Source organism: Bufo bufo, chromosome 3 (assembly GCF_905171765.1).
Source record: "Bufo bufo chromosome 3, aBufBuf1.1, whole genome shotgun sequence".
Lineage (NCBI taxonomy): Eukaryota > Metazoa > Chordata > Amphibia > Anura > Bufonidae > Bufo > Bufo bufo.
Window position 1 is genome coordinate 341,276,827 of NC_053391.1, and position 8,848 is coordinate 341,285,674.

Below are 8,848 nucleotides of genomic sequence, written 5' to 3' on the forward strand. Positions count from 1 at the left end.
TCTGGCGGGTTGGTGGGGACCAGTGCTAGGTATGGCATAGTCAGGCAGCAGGGGTGCTGTTTGACTGCTTAGTCCCGCCGCCTGCCGGATTGGCGCGACAGCGTTGGTGACCGCCGTGCAGCGCTGCGACAATTTTAGAGTAGGACCCACACATAGAGGCAACTTTGGCGTGGTAAGTGGGTTTATGCCTTTTGATCAAAATAATACATTACAATGCCTCACTTAGCATGTAGCATAGGAGGCGGTACACATGCGCTACTTAGCGCTGTTTTTTACAAAAGTAGCAGGGATGAGATCAAAGCATAGTAGCTGGATGTGCGATTCATTTCTTTTCTTTTTTTTTTTTATTTATTTTAGTTTTGCACAATATAAAATGCATTTTTTTTTTTTAAATCATGTTTTTGTGTCTCAAATTTCTGAAAGCCATATTTTTTTTCAAACAGATCGACTTGTGTAGGGGCTTATTTTTTGTGGGAATAGTTGACGTTTGTATTGGTACCATTTTGGATACACATGATTTTTTTGATCATTCAATATTACACTTGGGACAAGGTTATAAAAAAATGGCTGTTTTGGCACTGATTTAAATTTTTACGGAATTCACCTGAGGGGGTAGGTCCTCCGATATCTTTATACAGCCGCTTGTTACGGACTTGACGATATTTAATATGTCTATTTTTCTATATATCTATTACATTTTTGAAATTTTTATACAGTGGTTCCTCAAGATACAATGGCCTTAGGATACAGTATTTTCAACATACAATGGTATTTTCTGACCCATCGTGAGTTGAAAATAGACTCAACATACAATGCCTCACACTCAGATCCAACCAATCAAGGCCACTTCTCTGGTAAATAGCTGTATAAGATGCTAGTTAGCTACAGTGTGCCTGTGAGACCCAACCTGGGGGCCATTGATCGCGACATTTAAGGGATTAATCCACCGGCATAATCGTTTACAGTGATGCTGGCAGATACAGCAGGGTCCTGGCTGTCAGTCACAGCCAAGCCCCTGGATTAATCGGGCAGACACAGATCCAGTTCTTGCCCGATCATCATGACATACTGCTATGTCAATTTGCGGGAAGGCACTTCCCGCTGTGATGTAGTAGTACAATATATGTTGGGAGAGGGTTAAGGACCTGAAGTGCTGTTGCCAAATGATCAAAATACACACCAACCATTTAGGAGCAATAACTACATACAAAGTATGGGTGGCTAAATCTGTACCATAATTCAATTCAGCAAAGTACTAAGCTCTAATAGTATTTTGGTGGGTTTTCCTCTTGCTAAGAGCTAAGCCTCCTTCAGTTATGATTTAGGGGGTACTATCTCTTCTTGAAGAGACCAACTTAATTGGCCTGAGGAGACTTATAGGACATAAATGCTCTTCTGCAATTGTGGGAAGACAGGTATGTAAATGAGTTCTTAACAAGCTCTGCCTCTAATGCCACCAGATGTATGGCAGCTATCCTATAAAGTAACATTCAAGGATTTAACTTGAAGCATGACTTGGCCTGTCTTATTAATAAATAACCCAGCAACTCATCTGCAGACAGTTGTTTCAAGGTGATTGCTCCTCATCAGTGCAGATGACAGGGTTATAGAGTACATTTTACTTATTAATGTAATCCTATGAGTACATGTTGTTTCATAAGCACCCACCAGGTTATCAAAAACAGAAATAATTAATAATGTAACATCAATGTATTTATTTAAGGCAAAGTTCATGGGTGAGACAGGGGAAAAGCTAGGGGTGTTGGGAGGGATCAGGGGTGGGTAATGAAAGAGGCTAGGAAAGGGCCATGGGGGTCCAATTCAGATGCTTGCTATGGGAGTCAATGAATTCTATGTACACCCCTGGATATTTGTGCAGGTTAATCATGTCTCCTCTTAGACGCTCTTCTCAAGACTAAATAAATGTAATTATTTTAATCTTTCCTTACAAGTAAGATACTCCATGCCTCTTATCAGTTTAGTTGCTTTCCTTTGTACTTTTTCCAGCTCCAGGGTATCCTTTCTGTGGACTGGTGCCTAGAACTGAACTGCATATTCTAGATGAGGCCGCACCTCAGCTTTGTTAAGTGGTAATATTACATCCCTGTCCCACAAGTACGTGCCCCGTTTAATACATGACAATATCCTAGTTGCCTTAGAAGCAGTTGATTGACAATGTATGCAGTTATTTAATCTATGATCTACAAATACACCCAATCCTTCTCTACAAATTAATATCTCAGTGTTAGCCCCCTAGGATACATGATGCATGTAGATTATATGTATCCCATGGATGTCCAAGCATTCAGAGTGTCCAAGTCAGCTTCTAATTTACTATTGCATTGTACAACATAGCTTGATGTCATCTGAAAAAAATAGAGCAGTGCTATTAATCATGTCATCTATATTATCAATACATCAATTTGTAATAAAAACACTATGTATACTAGCTCAGTCAGAAATGGTTGGCATTTTTTTTTATGGTAGTGCCTCTTTAAAGAGGACTTCTCACCTCTCCTGATATGTCTGTTTCAGCAACTACTTTGATTCACCATGAACAATTAATTGTGGATCATCATTCCTTTTACGGGGTTGTCTCACTTCAGCAAATGTTATTATCATGTAGAGAAAGTTAGTACAAGGCACTTACTAATGAATTGTGATTGTCCATATTGCCTCTTTTGCTGGCTTGACTCATTTTTCCATCACATTATACACTGCTCTTTTCCATGCAATACATCGTTGTTGCTCGCGCTTGCACACTATAGGAATAAAAACTAGCATATGTGGGTCCCCACGATCCTGGCCACCAGGCAGCAGCGCTTTTACCTATAGTGTGGAAGCACGGCCACCGCTGATGGATTGCAGGGTGGTCGTAACAATTGAAATGAGCAGCGTATAATGTGATGGAAAAATGAATCCAGCCAGCAAAAGAGGCAATATGGACAATCACCATACATTAGTAAGTGCCTTGTATTAACTTCCTCTATATAATAAATGCCATTTGCTGAAGTGAGATAACCCCTTTAACTCTCCATATTCTGAAATGCCTCTGTTATTCCTAATAGGAATTTATGAATAAATTACTTAATGTCTGCAATAGGTCCAGCTGGGTGTTACCAGTTGGTGCTGTGTCCTGGACAGTGGTGGTGTGCAGGGACATTACTCCAAATGTAAAGATTATATTTTACTAACATAATACCATCATTGATAAAAATCTAATAATAAAATGTTGAATTTTCTTTTGCATCTTTTGTAGCCACCGTTCATTTCTGTGCCACAGTGTGATGTGCATTTTATTCTAGTAAATGTCTCTGTGGTAAAATGATACTATACAGGAAAAGCAAAAGATGCTCTATAAATATACAACGTCCAAGGCTGCAGCAACATAATGTGTCTTATCCTTTTTCCTTTATGTGAAAGCTAATGACAGGATCAATCCGAGAAGTCAACACAACCAACATAAAATGTCTCCTAATGCACTGACAGTTTGTCCTTCATTGCAAAAACATCCTTTACTTTGTTTGTGCCAGAAAGACAGCTGCAACCAAGAAGAAAAGTCTCGTAAGGGACATAACAGCTGCTGGAGAGCGTTGACCAGTCATGCCCATGTTTTCCAGTATTAGCTTCACTTGACAAGGACACCACATTGACCAATTTATACAATTAGTGATTTCCAATCTTCTCACAAATTGGGCTTTGTGCAAACATTTTTTTCTCAGCTGATTTATAAAATTATCTCTACTCTTTTATTCTCTGTCAGCTGAGATTTAAACTACTGGGAATGTAGATGTGTGTCACTTTAAGGACCCTTTCACACGGGCAAGTTTTCCACTCGGGTGCAATGCATGAGGTGAACGCATTGCACCAGCACTGAATCTGAACCCATTCATTTATATGGGGCTGTGCAGATGAGCGGTGATTTTCACGCATCACTTGTGCGTCACGTGAAAATCACAGCATGTTCTATATTCTGCGTTTTTCACGCAACGCAGGCCCCATAGAAATGAATGGGGCTGCGTGAAAATCGCAAGCATCCGCAAGCAAGTGCGATTTTCACGCATGGTTGCTAGGGGATGATAGGAATGATCAACCCCATTAAAGTCTAATCACTGTATTATTTTCCCTTATAACTGGGTTAAAAAGGAAAATAATAGCATTCTTAATACAGAATGCTTACTAAAATGAGGGGTTAAAAAATAAAAAAATAAAATAACTCCTGAAAGAAGAAGAAAGAAGATGCGCCAACAAGTGGATGAGGTGAGTAATTATTATTATTATTATTTTAACCCTTCAAGGCACATTTTAGTGGGTATTCTGTATTAAGAATGCTATTATTTTCCTTTATAACCATGCTATAAGGGAAAATAATAAAATGAATAGAACACCTAACCTAAACCCGAACTTCAGTGAAGTCCGGGTTTGGGTCTGGGTACCACCTAAATTTTTTTTCTCACGTGCGTGCAAAACGTATTGTACTCGCGCGGATAAAGCTGAACATCGGAACGCAATTGCAGTCAAAACTGACTGCAATTGCTTGCCTACTCGCGCAGGTTTCTCACAATACACACGCGACGCATCTGGACGTGGATCGGGACTCCCGTGTAAAAGAGGATCTGGATTGGAACGCCCGTGTAAAAGAGGCCTAAGAGATAAATTTTGAACCTGACCCCAATTCAGATCCTGACATACAGCTGCTGACAAAATAATTCTGATTCATTGTGTTTACCATGCTAACTTGATCTATATATAGCACTTTCTTACATGTTTTGTTATTACATATTACATACACTGACCAGCAAAAGGGTAACAATCTTTTGAACGTTTTTCTTTTAGGCTCATATTGCACCATCCACTACAGCTTCAAATACGAGACAACCATCTTTTTATAGACAATTATCTTGGCTATCTCATACATAAATTGGACTTGCAACTATTTAGCATATGATTAGTTATGCAGATTATTGTCATGTAACTGCATTGTTACTGTTTTGCTCCTAAAATTCAAAATTTAAAAAAAAAAATTTAAGTGAAGGGATAAGGGGTTTTCCACGATATATCAATTGATGACCTATCTCGAGGATAAAGAGGTTCTTAAGGATATATCAATTAATGACCTATCTCTAGGATAGGTCTACAATATCAGATATGCAGGGGTCTAACATCCTAAACCCCTGCTGATTAGCTTCAATGGGAGCAGTGCTGCAGTAACCTTCTCTGTCAGTGGATGGAGCTGTGCAGTTTTGTCACCTATTTTCAGTGCTGTAGCTACTCCCTACCACCTAATCAGTGGGGTGCGGGTTGTCGGACCTTGGCTAATCTGATGTTGATCACCTATCTTAAAAATAAACATTGTGAACACATTGGCCCAGATTTACTAATGTGTCTACGCCAAAAATCTGTCTAAAAAAGAAGTGGAAATGCTCAAAAAGGCAACAGGGTTTAGCAAAAAAATTGGTGGGGCTTTGCTGCAAAGTGGGAAGGGCTTAAGGTGTGCCATTTTGCTCTAAAATTTCGGTACAAATTTACATAAAAATCTGTCTCAAATTAAGCCATCTAATAATGGGTATTGAGTCAGTGAAAAATGTCTATCCCTGTACCACATTTATCATCTAGCCTGGGCCACTATGATAAATCTGGTGCAGGTCTAGACAGTCTGTCTTAGGCTACTTTCACACTAGCGTTCAGAGCGGGTCCGTCTGATGTTTCATCAGACGGATCCGCTCCTATAATGCAGACGTTTGTATCCGTTCAGAACGGATCCGTCTGCATTATAACTTAGAAAAAATTCTAAGTGTGAAAGTAGCCTGAACGGATCCGTCCAGACTTTACATTGAAAGTCAATCGGGGCGGATCCGTTTGAAGATTGAGCCATATTGTGTCATCTTCAAACGGATCCGTCCCCATTGACTTACATTGTAAGTCTGGACGGATCCGCTTGCCTCCGCACGGCCAGGCGGACACCCGAACGCTGCAAGCAGCGTTCAGGTGTCCGCTCGCTGAGCGGAGCGGAGGCTGAACGCTGCCAGACTGATGCATTCTGAGCGGATCCGCGTCCACTCAGAATGCATTAGGGCTGGACGGCTGCGTTCGGGGCCGCTTGTGAGCCCCTTCAAACGGAGCTCACGAGCGGAGCCCCGAACGCTAGTGTGAAAGTAGCCTAAGTGTATGCCATGTACAGGCTTAGTAAATCTGGACCTTTATGAAATAATCTGATATTACATCATATGCAGAAGAAATCACTATTTATCTCACTTAAAATTAAAACATCCTATAATATCAAATGATCATGTCCAATGAGAGTTTAATTGATATTTATTGTATATAAGCACTTTGTTATTGTTTCACCTCTGTCTTTTATATGTATGTATCTATTATTATTCTATTAATTAAGATAGCATCAACATACAATCATATAACTCACACCCATAGCAGTACCCATTAGGGCTCACAAATCTAAATTCCAAATTATGTTCCAAAGTATGTTTTTAGAGTGTAAAAGGAAACCGTCTCAAACTCTGTCAAGTTGGATGGAGACCATCAGTTGACAGACATTTTTAAGTTACTCCAGAGATTTTCAAATGGGTTGAAGTCAGGGCTCTGCCTGTGCCACTCAGTGGGATTCACAGAGTTGTTTCAGTACCCAAAACATTGACATCACAATAACAACAGGACCAGACAGGGTGCAAAGCTGTACACTAAAATCATGTGCCGAGTGCTGACCGACTAGCAGGGAAGTTATAGTACAAATATTTTTAACCTATCATTGCAACTAGAGATGAGCGAATCGAAGTTGATAAAGTGGAATTCGATCAGAATTTCAGGAAAAATTTGATTTGCAATGAATCCGAATTTCCTCACGCTCTGTGGTAACGAATCAAATTTTTTCCTAAAATGGCTTCTGCAAGTGTTAGGACATGGAGCAAAAAACTCTGGGAACGAGGGCTCACCCACAATGCCATGCATGAAGCCAAACAGCAGCTAGCCAGCCCCTGTTATGTCACAGCCCTATAAATAGCCTCAGACATCTTGGATTCAGCCATTTTCTAGTGTGCTTAGTGCAGGGAGAGATGTCAGCAGGCGCTAGGGACAGTGATAGAAAAGACTTCATTGTGCTAAAAAAACGATTTACAAGTTCAGGGTAAGATTACAAGGTGTAGGGAAAGGATAGGGAGGCATTATCTACACTATAATAGGAGAACAGGGTGCAATAGGACATTTTCTATTACACCTTGCTGCACTTATTGGAGATCCAAATTGCTTTTAGGTTGTTTGCACTATATGATACATCACTAATTCCAGCAAACATTGCTTGTGATTGGGGTGCAAGTTCTGTAATACAGCCATTTATGGGGTGTATTAATAGGACAGGTACGTACGTCCTATTAGCCGTTCTGCATTGATATGACATTCGCATTGATATGGTGTGTTAATAGGATAAAAAAGTTAAAAATATATGCCATAAGTGCCGTTCGGCGTTGAAGTTACATTGTACTACAGCCATTTATGTGGTGTATTAATAGGAAAGATACTTACGTCCCATTAGCCATTCTGTGTTGATTTAACTTTTTTTTGGGTGTATTAATAGGAAAAAAAAAGGAAAAATATGTCATAATTGCTATTCAGCAGTGAAGTAACATTGTACTACAGCCATTTACGTGGTGTAGAAAAAGTAAATATACCTACGACCCATCGCCCGTTCTGTGGTGAATTGTGATTGTTATATTTCTTTTTTTTGGGGTGCAGAAATAGGAAAAAGAATACGTCTTAATTGTCGTTCTGTGGTGAATTGTGATTATTTTTATTTTTGAGGGGGGAGTTTATTAATCAGGAAAAAAAATATAATATATATATATATATATACAGTACAGACCAAAAGTTTGGACACACCTTCTCATTCAAAGAGTTTTCTTTATTTTCATGACTATGAAGGCATCAAAACTATGAATTAACACATGTGGAATTATATACATAACAAACAAGTGTGAAACAACTGAAAATATGTCATATTCTAGGTTCTTCAAAGTAGCCACCTTTTGCTTTAATTACTGCTTTGCACACTCTTGGCATTCTCTTGATGAGCTTCAAGAGGTAGTCCCCTGAAATGGTCTTCCAACAGTCTTGAAGGAGTTCCCAGAGATGCTTAGCACTTGTTGGCCCTTTTGCCTTCACTCTGCGGTCCAGCTCACCCTAAACCATCTCGATTGGGTTCAGGTCCGGTGACTGTGGAGGCCAGGTCATCTGGCACAGCACCCCATCACTCTCCTTCATGGTCAAATAGCCCTTACTTTCAAAGTTTTCCCAATTTTTCGGCTGACTGACTGACCTTCATTTCTTAAAGTAATGATGGCCACTCGTTTTTCTTTACTTAGCTGCTTTTTTCTTGCCATAATACAAATTCTAACAGTCTATTCAGTAGGACTATCAGCTGTGTATCCACCTGACTTCTCCTCAACGCAACTGATAGTCCCAACCCCATTTATAAGGCGAGAAATCCCACTTATTAAACCTCACAGGGCACACCTTGGAAGTGAAAACCATTTCAGGGAATACCTCTTGAAGCTCGTCAAGAGAATGCCAAGAGTGTGCAAAGCAGTAATCAAAGCAAAAGGTGGCTACTTTGAAGAACCTAGAATATGACATATTTTCAGTTGTTTCACACTTGTTTGTTATGTATATAATTCCACATGTGTTAATTCATAGTTTTGATGCCTTCAGTGTGAATCTACAATTTTCATAGTCATGAAAATAAAGAAAACTCTTTGAATGAGAAGGTGTGTCCAAACTTTTGGTCTGTACTGTATATATATATATATATATATATATATATATATACACTCACCTAAAG